This window comes from Bombina bombina, chromosome 6 (genome assembly GCF_027579735.1).
Source record: "Bombina bombina isolate aBomBom1 chromosome 6, aBomBom1.pri, whole genome shotgun sequence".
Taxonomy (NCBI): Eukaryota; Metazoa; Chordata; class Amphibia; order Anura; family Bombinatoridae; genus Bombina; species Bombina bombina.
Genome location: NC_069504.1, coordinates 569,175,433 through 569,188,008, shown reverse-complemented (window position 1 = coordinate 569,188,008; position 12,576 = coordinate 569,175,433). Strand labels below are relative to the sequence as shown.

The window sequence follows — 12,576 nt, the reverse complement described above, 5'->3', positions numbered from 1 at the left end:
GCAGTTACCCCTAGTTACACACTCTCTTCTCAGTATTTTGTTTTGTGTGCAAATGTCAGCATACTGTTTAATTTAGTCAGCCCTTAAAGGGCAGTAAACACTTTGAGATTGTATTATTTGATATTGTAGTATCGCCTTGTAGCAAGTGAAAAAACTATCCAAAGAGAACTCTGATTCACAAATAAAAATGAAAATATTTACTCAAAATATTGAGCTCTACATTTCTCCAACATTGGTGTGTCCGGTCCACGGCGTCATCCATTACTTGTGGGATATTCTCCTCCCCCACAGGGAAAGGCAAGGAGAGCACACAGCAAGAGCTGTCCATATAGTCCCTCCCAGGCTCCGCCCCCCCAGTCATTCTCCTTGCCGCTCTGAACAAGTAGCATCTCCTCGGGGATGGTGAGGAGTTTGTGGTGTTTAGTTGTAGTTTTTTATTCTTCTATCAAGAGTTTGTTATTTTAAAATAGTGCTGGTATGTACTATTTACTCTGAAACAGAAAGAGATGAATAGTTCTGTTTAAAAGAGGATTATGATTTTAGCAGACAGTAACTAAAATCAGTTGCTGTTCCCACACAGGACTGTTGAGATGAGAGAACTTCAGTTGGGGGGAACAGTTTGCAGACTTTTCTGCTCAAGGTATGACTAGCCATTTTTCTAACAAGACTGTGTAATGCTGGAAGGCTGTCATTTTCCCTCATGGGGATTGGTAAGCCATTTTCTTAGTCTCAAACAGAATAAAGGGCTTATTATGGGCTATACACTGGTAGACACTCTTAAGGGCTAAATCGATTGCTTTATTTAAGTATTATATGCAGTTTGAAGTTGAATTTCACACTTTTATAACATTGGGGAACGTTTTTTAGCACCAGGCACTTGTTAAGACACCTTCCCAGTCAGGAAGGGCCTTTCTCTGTAGTAGGCAGAGCCTCATTTTCGCGCCATTACTGTGCAGTTACTTTTGAGTACAGTACATGCAGCTGCATGTGTGTGGGTCTGGAATCCACTAAAAACGTTCCTAGAAGGCTTCATTTGATATCATATACCCCCCTGGGATTGGTGAAGTCGCAGCAAATGCTGTAGCTGGGACTGTAAGGGGGTTAAAATTAAAAACGGCTCCGGTTTCCACATTTTAAGGGGTAACAGCTTGAAAATTGGGGTGCAATACTTTGAATGCATTAAGACACTGTGGTGAAAATTTGGTAAAGATTGGATAATTCCTTCATAGTTTTTCACATATTCAGTAATAAAGTGTGCCCTGTTTAACATTTAAAGAGACAGTAACGGTTTTGTTTTAAAACAGTTTTTGTGCTTTATTAACCAGTTTAAGCCTGTTTAACATGTCTGTACCTTCAGATAGATCATGTTCTGTATGTATGGTAGCCAATGTGGTTCCCCCTTTAAATATGTGTGATAATTGTGCCATAGCGTCCAAACAAAGTAAGGACAGTACTGTCACAAATTGTAAAGTTGCCCAAGATGATTCCTCAGATGAAGGAAGTAGACATAGTTCTACATCATCTCCTTCTGTGTCTATACCAGTTATGCCCGAGCAGGCGACCCCTAGTACTTCTAGCGTGCCAATGCTTGTTACTATGCAGCAATTGACGGCAGTAATGGATAACTCCATAGCTAATATTTTATCGCTCTGTTTTAAACACTGTAGAGCAGGAGGGCGCTGATGATAATTTTTCTGTCATACCCTCACACCAATCTGAAGTGGCAGTGAGGGAGGGTTTGTCAGATGGGGAAATTTCTGATACAGGAAGAATTTCTCAGCAGGCAGAACCTGATGTTGTGACATTTAAATAAAAATTAGAGCATCTCCGCGCATTACTTAAGGAGGTGCTATCTACTCTGGATGATTGTGACAATCTGGTCAACCCAGAAAAATTGTGCAAGATGGACAAGTTCCTTGAGGTCCCGGTGCACCCTGATGCTTTTCCGATACCTAAACGGGTGGCGGACATAGTGAATAAGGAGTGGGAGAAGCCAGGCATACCTTTTGTCCCTCCTCCTATATTTAAGAAATTGTTCCCTATGGTCGACCCCAGGAAGGACACATGGCAAACAGTCCCTAAGGTCGAGGGGGCGGTTTCTACTCTAGCCAAGCGCACAACCATTCCTATTGAGGACAATTGTGCTTTCAAAGATCCTATGGATAAAAAATTGGAGGGTTTGCTTAAAAAGATTTTTGTACAGCAAGGTTACCTCCTTTAACCTATTTCGTGCATTATTCCTGTCACTACAGCGGCGTGGTTCTGGTTCGAGGAACTGGAAAAGTCGCTCAGTAGGGAGACTCCGTATGAGGAAGTCATGGACAGAATTCAGGCACTTAAGTTAGCTAATTCCTTTATTTTAGACACCGCTTTGCAGTTAGCGAGGTTAGCGGCGAAAAATTCAGGGTTTACAATTGGGGCGCGTAGAGCGCTCTGGCTAAAGTCTTGGTCGGCGGATGTATCTTCCAAGACAAAATTGCTTAATACCCCTTTCAAAGGTAAGACCCTTTTTGGGACAGAATTGAAAGAGATTATTTCAGACATCACTGAGGGAAAGGGCCATGCCCTCCCACAAGATAAACCTTTCAAGGCTAAGAATAAGTCCAATTTTCGTTCCATTCGCAATTTCAGGAACGGACCGGCTTCCAACTCGGCAGCCTCTAGACAAGAGGGTAACGCTTCCCAGACTAAACCAGCTTGGAAATCAATGCAAGGCTGGAACAAGGGTAAACAGGCCAAGAAGCCTGCTGCTGCTACCAAAACAGCATGAAGGGGTAGCCCCCTATCCGGGACCGGATCTAGTAGGAGGCAGACTCTCTCTTTTTGCTCAGGCTTAGGCAAGAGATGTTCAGGATCCCTGGACACTAGAAATAGTCTCTCAGGGTTTTCTTCTGGAGTTCAAGGAACTACCCTCAAGGGGAAGGTTCCACATGTCTAACTTATCTTCAAACCAAATAAAGAGACAGGCATTCTTACATTGTGTAGAAGACCTGTTAAAGATGGGAGTGATATACCCAGTTCCAACTGTGGAACAAGGTCGGGGGTTTTACTCAAATCTGTTTGTAGTTCCCAAAAAAGAGGGAATTTTCAGACCAATTCTGGATTTAAAAATTCTAAACAAATTTCTCAGAGTTCCATCGTTCAAATGGAAACCATTCGAACAATTTTATCTACAATCCAGGAGGGTCAATTTATGACTACCGTGGATTTAAAGGATGCGTATCTACATATTCCTATCCACAAAGATCATCCAAGGATTTTCACAAAGGTGCTAGGGTCCCTTCTAGAGGTTCTAAGACCAAGGGGTATTGCAGTGGCACCTTATCTGGACGACATTCTAATCCAAACGTCGTCTCTTTCCAAAGCAAAGGCTCATACAGACATTGTTCTAGCCTTTCTCATATCTCACGGGTGGAAGGTGAACGTAGAAAAGAGTTCCCTGTCTCCGTCGACAAGAGTTCCCTTCTTGGGAACGATAATAGATTCTTTAAAAATGAAGATCTTCCTGACAAAAGTCAGAAAGTCAAAGCTTCTAAAGCTTGTCAAGTTCTTCACTCTATTCTGCAGTCTTCCATAGCTCAGTGCATAGTAGTAGTAGGGTTGATGGTTGCAGCAATGGACATAGTTCCTTTTGCTCAAATTCATCTAAGACCATTACAACTGTGCATGCTCAAGCAGTGGAATGGGGACTATACAGACTTGTCTCCAAAGATTCAAGTAGACCAGATGACCAGAGACTCACTCCGTTGGTGGTTGTCACAGGATCACCTGTCTCAGGGAATGAGTTTCCGCAGACCAGAGTGGGTCATTGTCACGACCGACGCCAGTCTATTAGGCTGGGGCGCGGTCTGGGATTCCCTGAAAGCTCAGGGTCTATGGTCTCGGGAAGAGTCTCTTCTCCCGATAAACATCCTGGAACTGAGAGCGATATTCAATGCTCTCCGGGCTTGGCCTCAACTAGCGAAGGCCGGATTCATAAGATTCCAGTCAGACAACATGACGACTGTAGCTTACATCAACCATCAGGGAGGAACAAAGAGTTCCTTGGCGATGAGAGAGGTATCCAAGATCATCAAATGGGCGGAGGATCACTCCTGCCATCTATCTGCAATTCACATCCCAGGAGTAGACAACTGGGAGGCGGATTATCTGAGTCGTCAGACTTTCCATCCGGGGGAGTGGGAACTCTGATGGCGTCTCGTCAGAACTTCAAGGTTCCTTGCTACGGGTCCAGATCCAGGGATCCCAAGGCGACTCTAGTGGATGCATTAGTGACGCCTTGGTCATTCAACCTAGCTTATGCATTTCCACCGTTCCCTCTCCTTCCCAGGCTTGTAGCCAGGATCAAACAGGAGAAGGCCTCAGTGATTCTGATAGCTCCTGCGTGGCCACGCAGGACTTGGTATGCAGACCTGGTGAATATGTCATCGGCTCCACCATGGAAGCTACCTTTGAGACAGGATCTTCTAGTGCAAGGTCCATTCGAACATCCAAATCTAGTTTCTCTCTAGCTGACTGCTTGGAAATTGAACGCTTGATTTTATCCAAGCGCGGGTTTTCAGATTCAGTGATAGATACTCTGGTCCAAGCCAGAAAACCTGTGACTAGAAGGATTTACCATAAAATATGGAAAGGATATATCTGTTGGTGTGAATCCAAGGGATTCTCATGGATTAATATTCCCAGGATCCTCTCCTTTCTAACAAGAAGGTTTGGATAAGGGATTGTCAGCGAGTTCTCTAAAAGGACAGAGATCTGCTTTATCTGTCTTGTTACACAGACGACTGGCAGCTGTGCCAGATGTACAAGCTTTTGTACAGGCTTTGGTCAGAATCAAACCTGTTTACAGACCTTTGACTCCTCCCTGGAGTCTAAATTTAGTTTTTTCAGTTCTTCAAGGGGTTCCATTTGAACCCTTACATTCCATAGATATCAAGTTACTATCTTGGAAAGTTCTGTTTTTGGTTGCTATTTCTTCTGCTAGAAGAGTTTCTGAACTATCTGCTTTGCAGTGTGATCCACCCTATCTGGTGTTCCATTCAGATAAGGTTGTTTTGCGTACCAAGCCTGGTTTTCTTCCAAAAGTTGTTTCCAACAAGAATATTAACCAGGAAATAGTTGTCCCTTCTTTGTGTCCGAATCCAGTTTCAAAGAAGGAACATTTGTTACACCATTTAGATGTAGTCCGTGCTTTAAAGTTCTATTTAGAAGCAACAAAGGATTTCAGACAAAACTTATTTTTTGTTTGTCGTTTATTCTGGTAAGAGGAGAGGACAAAAAGCTACTGCTACCTCTCTTTCTTTCTGGCTGAAAAGCATTATCCGATTGGCTTATGAGACTGCCGGACGGCAGCCTCCTGAACGAATCACAGCTCACTCTACTAGGGCTGTGGCTTCCACATGGGCCTTCAAGAACGAGGCTTCTGTTGATCAGATATGTGAGGCAGCAACTTGGTCTTCTCTGCACACTTTTGCCAAATTCTACAAATTTGATACTTTTTGCTTCTTCGGAGGCTATTTTTGGGAGAAAGGTTTTGCAAGCCGTGGTGCCTTCTGTTTAGGTAACCTGATTTGCTCCCTCCCTTCATCCGTGTCCTAAAGCTTTGGTATTGGTTCCCACAAGTAATGGATGACGCCATGGACCGGACACACCAATGTTGGAGAAAACAGAATTTATGCTTACCTGATAAATTACTTTCTCCAACGGTGTGTCCGGTCCACGGCCCGCCCTGGTTTTTTAATCAGGTTTGAAAAATTTCTCTCTCTATACACTACAGTCACCACGGCACCCTATAGTTTCTCCTTTTTTTCTCCTAACCGTCGGTCGAATGACTGGGGGGGCGGAGCCTGGGAGGGACTATATGGACAGCTCTTGCTGTGTGCTCTCCTTGCCTTTCCCTGTGGGGGAGGAGAATATCCCATAAGTAATGGATGACGCCGTGGACCGGACACACCGTTGGAGAAAGTAATTTATCAGGTAAGCATAAATTCTGTTTTCACATTCTTATACTTGTTTTTGTTATATATAACAAAATGATTGGTCCTTTGGGTTAAAAAAACGTTTGTTTATATTTGCAATAATAGTTCATTATGACTACAATGAAGAACAGCTGTCCTTCTATGCCCTGATATTCAATAATGTAGCTTTGGTTAATGTGCAAGGTAATACATCTTTTGTTCATGTCCAGAGAACTAGAGAACAGTAATGGCAAAAATGAATAGCAAATGTGATCCCCAAAGTAACCCCTGTACTATTGATAGTTAGCTCTGTGGTCGATTTTGTTCTGTGACCGCCATTTTAATTGTTTCGAACCACTTTTGCTTCCTCTCAAGGAAAGGCTGAATCTTTTGTTTTTAACTAGAGAGCTCTTGGGTAAGATAGCGCTGTGGTTTTCCAATTGCTCTTGCATGCAGCATTACATTTTCAATTAACCACTGAATCTATGTTTGTTTGTTTTCCTTAAAGTGAGAAATGAAATTGTGGTTTGACTATACAAGTTTTACAAGCTAATTATATCAAGTATGTCAAATGAAAGTTTTATTAAATAGATGTAGAATTTGAGATCCTACTTTGGAGTGCCTCCAGAATACAAGTGTAATAACGTGGCAAAGATAATGAAAGTGAAAATGTGGCAAGTCATTTAAGCCTCATATTTCATATGTTGGGAATGGAAATTTAATGGAAGCAATAGACTCTTATATTTATTCATTGAAGGTCTATTCATTTACCTTGGCATGAACTGTTTAGAGCCAGATATTGTCTGCCAAAAACCCAGTGCACGTATTGAAGGCTTCAGAATAAAACATACATTTTTAAAAGAGATATTTATGCATTACATTCTGAAAGATCTGTGTACAAAATTAAAGGGACATGAAACCCATTTTTTTTTCTTTCATGATTTAGAAAGAGCATGACATTTTAAACAACTTTCTAATTCACTTCTATTATCTAATTTGCTTCATTCTCTTGATATACTTTGCTGAAAAGCATATCCAGATAGGCTTAGTAGCTGCTGATTGGTTGCTGCAGATAGATGCCTCGTGTGATTGGCTCATCCATGTGCATTGCTATTTCTTCAACAAATGATATCTAAAGAATGAAGCACATTAGACAATATAAGTAAATTGAACATTTTTGGGTTTAGTGTCCCTTTAATGTTTTAAAAGCATTTTGACTGTCATGTTGATAGTACAATATGTATATTATGTAAAATATGTTATAGTATGTAAAATATGTATAGTAAGATAATCCAGGGATATGCTCCCTGGATTAATGTGCATTTATCTCATTTGCTGTGACAATTTTACGTGCTTAGAATAAAAGAGTTTTCTTTCATGTAATTGGCAAGAGTCCATGAGCTAGTGACGTATGGGATTTACAATCCTACCAGGAGGGGCAAAGTTTCCCAAACCTCAAAATGCCTATAAATACACCCCTCACCACACCCACAATTCAGTTTTACAAACTTTGTCCCCTATGGAGGTGGTGAAGTAAGTTTGTGCTAAGATTTCTACGTTGACATGCGCTTCTCAGCATTTTGAAGCCCGATTCCTCTCAGAGTACAGTGAATGTCAGAGGGCTGTGAAGGGAGTATCACCTATTGAATACAATGGTCATCCTAACAGGGATCTATTTCATAGGTTCTCTGTTATCGGTCGTAGAGATTCATCTCCTACCTCCCTTTTCAGATCGACGATATACTCTTATATATAGGCTGACCATATTGCCGCTTTAAAAAGGGACACATATGAAAAATACATATGTCAGGGCTGTTTTCAGGGCCGTTTAAAGAAATGTTTTTAATAAGAACCCTGACATATGTATTTTCCATATGTGTTCCTTCTTAAAGCGGCAATATGGTCAGCCTACTTATATACGATTACCTCTACTGATTCTAGTTTCAGTACTGGTTTGGCTATCTGCTATATGTGGATGAGTGTCTTTTGGTAAGTATGTTTCATTTATTTAAGACACTCTCAGCTATGGTTTGGCACTTTGTATATAAAGTTCTAAATATATGTTTATACTTATATTTGCCATGATTCAGGTTTATCAGTATATTTCCTTTTTTGCAGACTGCCAGTTTCATATTTGGGAAATGCATAAAAAAAAAATGTGTTTTTAACCTGAGGTTTTCAAATTGATTCTTTTTTCTAAATTGCGGGCTGTATTAGGCTCGCGTGGGCGCAAAATGCTATAATTTATTGCGTCATTTTTGGCACGAGAATTACGTTTGTTTACGCAAATTCAACATTTTCAGCGTCTTAGTTGACGCAGAGTCTTTTCACGAGGTTGCGTCATCTATGAAGCTCATGTTTGTTGTGGACGTTTTTGGCGCCAAAAAATATTTTCAGTTGTGGGCGTCATACTTGGCGCCAAACTGTTTGTCATTATTTAAGACTTCATTTCCTTTTGCCTCTGGTCCTTTTTTTTCTTTGTCAGAGGCCTATTCTGTTTGCATTTTTTTCCCATTTCTGAAACTGTCATATAAGGAAATAGATAATTTTGCTTTATATGTAGTTTTTTTCTCTTACATATTGCAAGATGTCTCAATCTGATCCTGTTTCAGAATCTACTACTGGAATCCTGCTGCCTGATATTTGTTCTACCAAAGCTAAGTGCATTTGTTGTAAACTTGTAGTACCTGTTCCTCCGGGTGTAGTTTCTAATAGTTGTCATGATAAACTTTTACATGCAGAGAATATTTCCATCAGTAGTGTTGCATTACCTGTTGCTAGTCCATCAACATCTAATGTTCAGGATATTCCTGTCAATTTGAGAGAATTTATTTCTGATTCCATTCAGAAGGCTCTGTCTGCCATTCCACCTTCTAATAAACGTAAAAGGTCTTTTAAAACTTCTCATACAGTTGATGAATTTTCAAATGACCGACAACATACTGATTTATCTATCTCTGATGAGGATCTGTCTGATTCAGAGGATCCTGCCTCAGATATTGACACTGACAAATCTTCGTAATTATTTAAAATGGAGTATATTCGTTCTTTATTGAGGAAGTGTTGATTGCATTAGATATAGAGGAGTCTAGTCCTCTTGATACTAAAACTAGTAAACATTTAAATTCGGTTTATAAACCTTATGTTGTTATTCCAGAGGTTTTTCCAGTTCCTGATGCTATTTCAGATATGATTTCAAAGGAATGGAATAGACTGGGTACTTCTTTTACTCCTTCTTCAAGGTTTAAAAAATGGTATCCTTTGCCTACTGATAGATTGGAGTTTTGGGAAAAGATCCCCAAAAGTTGATGGGGTCATCTCTACTCTTGCTAAGTGTACTACTATTCCTACGGAAGACAGTACTTCTTTTAAAGATCCTTTAGATAGGAAACTTGAATCCTATCTAAGGAAGGCTTATTTATATTCAGGTCATCTTCTTAGGCCTGCTATTTCTTTGGCTGATGTTGCAGCTGCTTCAACTTTTTGGTTGGAAACTTTAGCACAACAAGTATCAGACCATAATATGTATAGCATTGTTAAGTTAATTCAACATGCTAATAATTTTGTTTGTGATGCCATTTTTGATATGATCAGAATTGATGTTAGATATTTTGGAACTCCGTGCGATTTTCAGGGCTCTTCAGATTTGGCCTCTCTTGAAGAGAGAACCATTCATTTGTCAGACAGACAATATCACAACTGTGGCATATGTCAATCATTAGGGTGGGACTCACAGTCCCCAAGCTATGAAAGAAGTATCTCGGATACTTGCCTGGGCGGAATCCAGCTCCTGTCTAATTTCTGCGGTCCATATCCCAGGTATAGACAATTGGGAAGCGGATTATCTCAGTCATCAGACTTTACATCCGGGAGAGTGGTCTCTTCACCCAGATGTGTTTTTTCAAATTGTTCAGATGTGGGGGCTTCCAGAAATAGATCTGATGGCATCTCATCTAAACAAGAAACTTCCCAGGTACCTGTCCAGGTCCAGGGATCCTCAGGCGGAGGCAATGGATGCATTGACACTTCCTTGGAGTTATCAACCTGCCTATATTTTTCCGCCTCTAGTTCTCCTCCCAAGAGTGATTTCCAAAATCATCATGGAGCAATTGTTTGTGCTGCTGGTGGCTCCAGCATGGCCACACAGGTTTTGGTATGCAGATCTTGTTCGGATGTCCAGTTGCCAACCTTGGCCACTTCCGTTAAGACCAGACCTTCTATCTCAAGGTCCGTTTTTCCATCAGGATCTCAAATCATTAAATTTGAAGGTATGGAAATTGAACGCTTAGTGCTTAGTCATAGAGGTTTCTCTGACTCAGTAATTAAAAATATGTTGCAGGCTCGTAAATCTGTTTCTAGAAATATTTATTATTGACTTTGGAAAACCTACATTTCATGGTGTTCTCATAAATTCACTTGGCATTCTTTTAGAATTCCTAGAATTTTACAGTTTCTTCAGGATGGTTTGGATAAGGGTTTGCAAGTTCTTTGAAATGACAAATTTCTGCTCTTTCTGTCTTATTCCACAGAAAAATAGCTAAACTTCCTGATATTCATTGTTTTGTACAGGCGTTGGTCCGTATCAAGCCTGTCATTAAATCAATCTCTCCTCCCTGGAGTCTTAATTTGGTTTTAAAGGCTTTACATGCTCCTCCGTTTGAGCCTATGCATTCTTTGGACATTAAATTGCTTTCTTAGAAAGTGTTGTTTCTTTTGGCCATCTCTTCTGCTAGAAGAGTTTCTGAATTATCTGCTCTTTCTTGTGAGTCTCCTTTTCTAATTTTTCATCAGGATAAGGCGGTTTTGCGGACTTCATTTAAATTCCTACCTAAAGTTGTGAATTCCAACAATATTAGTAGAGAAATTGTTGTCCCTTCCTTGTGTCCTAATCCTAAGAATTCTTTGGAAAGATCCTTACATTCTTTGGATGTGGTGAGAGCTTTGAAATATTATGTTGAAGCTACTAAAAATTGCAGGAAGACTTCTAGTCTATTTGTTATATTTTCTGGTTCTAGGAAAGGTCAGAAGGCTTCTGCTGTTTCCTTGGCTTCGTGGTTAAAGCTTTTGATTCATCACGCTTATTTGGAGTCGGGTAAATCCCCGCCTCAGAGAATTACAGCTCATTCTACTAGATCAGTCTCCACTTTGTGGGCTTTTAAGAATGAAGCTTCAGTTGATCAGCTCATGGACTCTTGCCAATTACATGAAAGAAAACATAATTTATGTAAGAATTTACCTGATAAATTCATTTCTTTCATATTGGCAAGAGTCCATGAGGCCCACCCTTTTTATGGTGGTTATGATTTTTTTCTATAAAGCACAATTATTCCAATTCCTTTGTTTATGCTTTTTTACTCCTTTCTTTATCACCTCACTACTTGGCTATTCGTTAAACTGAATTGTTGGTGTGGTGAGGGGTGTATTTATAGGCATTTTGAGGTTTGGGAAACTTTGCCCCTCCTGGTAGGATTGTATATCCCATACGTCACTAGCTCATGGACTCTTGCCAATATGAAAGAAATGAATTTATCAGGTAAATTCTTACATAAATTATGTTATTATAAGTGACTTTCTGTGTGCACTTTTCCTTATAACAGCTCAATGTTTACAGCCACATTAGTTTGCTGTTATTTTTGCAAGACTGCTATTATAGGGTGGGACAAGTGACCACCTGTATGGTTTGTTTTACAGAAGTCATAAAAACGATTTGCGTGTAACGTACACAAATACTTATGTCTAATAAGCACCAGTGTTATTCTATAAGTGGATCCTCTGATCTCCCTGTGACTCCGGCCAGCCTTCCTATACTGCACTAACCCTCCCTACTGCCAGTCACCCTCCGAGACTTCACACCAAAACTTCCCCATTATTAGACCCATTTGCAGCATATCCCCTGCAGTTCACCCCTATATCCTGTCCCTTGTTGAAGACCTCATTGCCATTAACCCCCCAAAAAGTTAACCCTGACTGAAATTTCTATCAACTGCATGAATCCCTACCACACTAGGCATCTTCACAATGAATCCCTTATTTCACACCCCCATAAATTAATCCTTAACACAATTTCCCTTATCACTTTAACCAATATTATATCAGCCCCCAACACACAACTTACCCCTGGGCACAGCAGACACCTTTCTTTATAGATCACCCAATGCTCCTCTCTACATAAGCTCCCCAAGCTTCCTTATGTTTTCATATTGAATCCACCAGCCTCCTTCAGCTACAGTAAATAAGATTCCAATGCACTTATTTTATCTAATTTTCTTCATTTTATTTGTATCCTTTGAAGAAGAGGCAACAATGAACTACTGGAAGCTAACTGTACATATTGTGTGAACTGTGAAGCAATGAAAAGAGGCATATATGTGCAGCCACCAGTCAGCAGCTAGCTCCCAGTAGTGCACTGCTGCTTCTGAGCCTACCTAGGTATGCTTTTTAACAAAAGTTATCAAGAGAACAAAGCCAAGTGGATAATAGAAGTGAATTGGAAAGTTGTTTAAAATGGCACGCTCTATCTGAATCATGAAAGACAAATTTTGGGTTTCATTCCTGTTAACCACTATACATGACTCACATCAACATGGTTAAAAGGCATTGTGTAATTAAAGACTGAATT

General features: G+C 40.3%; 1 protein-coding gene across 1 annotated transcript in view; it reads left to right on the top strand.

Moving 5' to 3' along the window:
• The window catches only part of MYO1E (myosin IE), a 416,633-nt gene that overhangs the window by 262,025 nt on the left and 142,032 nt on the right, over positions 1-12,576 (top strand). The gene's annotated exons all lie outside the window — the stretch shown is intronic.